A 1,133-nucleotide genomic window follows, 5' to 3' on the forward strand; every position below is an offset into this window, starting at 1 on the left:
ATTGCACTTCAAAACTCTTCATACGAAATACAAACGATTTAAAAGAGTAGCTTTCCAATCGAAGTTTTTTTTCCGGTCAAGTACATACGAATCAATTGGAATGCAACTTGTGTCGCTGTGTGCATGTCTAGGGATATTGCAATTGGAAAGCACCCACTGTTATGTCAATTCGTGTGTAGCACCCCTAATGGCTCCTGCACACAGGACGCGGTTATGCTTGCCGCGCGGCGGAAGTTTGTGCGACAGCCAATCAATATGCTGCTTTCCGTAATAACCTTCTAGCTCTTACGGAAAAACAACATACTGATTGGCTGTCGCGCGGTCTTCCGCCGCGCGGCAAGCATTACCGCGTCCTGTGTGCAGAAGCCATAACTCTGCATGTAAATTATCCTAAGGTCTGAAGCCAGAGAGAGAGAGAGAGAGAGAGAGATTACACATGTTCGTGAATAACGTAAATAATCTGTTTTCGGTCGAGTAAAACACTTTTGCCAAGCGGGTTGCGTGTGATACGCGTTCCGCTTGCGGCTACGTAGCTAAGTATGAAAATTTGTCAATTGTTACGCATCAGCATTGAGTACCAGCATATTTACCGAGTAGGAATCAATAAACAACAGCCAAGCAACAGAACTGATACGTTAACTTCAAATACGCGTAAACTTTGTGGACGTTGTCAACAAGCACTATTCACGTAAGTCAGTTTTTGTTCAAAATATATGAATATGTGCATCAAAATATGTTATGGAAGATATATCTGCGATTAAATTTACGAAATCGTTTGGTATCCCATCTTCGATTTTCTCATCTGAGAAACTTTGTGGAAATATCCCAAACAATATTAAATTTATGTACGTAGAAAATTTTTTGACAAAAACGAAATTTAAACTGTATATTGATAGTTAAAAGTACCAGTTTTAAGGTTAGAAGTTCTGTCATATTCATACTTCATATATAATATAGGCACAATATATCGATTGTAATATAACTCGTTTGATTTTATTTTCGTTCGGGAAATAAGAGAAGAATATATATATATATATATATATATATATATATACATATATATATATATATAATGTATAATTACATATATATATATATATATATATATATATATATATATATATATATATATA

General features: G+C 35.1%; 1 protein-coding gene across 2 annotated transcripts in view; it reads left to right on the top strand.

Moving 5' to 3' along the window:
* Nucleotides 1-405: 405 nt before the first annotated feature.
* The window catches only part of LOC116852292 (calcium release-activated calcium channel protein 1-like), a 143,377-nt gene continuing 142,649 nt past the window's right edge, over nucleotides 406-1,133 (top strand). For both annotated transcript variants that reach the window (XM_032832492.1, XM_032832494.1), the window contains exon 1: nucleotides 406-688. The gene's annotated coding sequence lies outside the window, so the exon portion shown is untranslated. The remainder of the gene's footprint in view (nucleotides 689-1,133) is intronic.

This window comes from Odontomachus brunneus, unplaced genomic scaffold (genome assembly GCF_010583005.1).
Source record: "Odontomachus brunneus isolate Ranch 3 - 2012 unplaced genomic scaffold, Obru_v1 Obru_scaffold_211, whole genome shotgun sequence".
NCBI lineage: Eukaryota > Metazoa > Arthropoda > Insecta > Hymenoptera > Formicidae > Odontomachus > Odontomachus brunneus.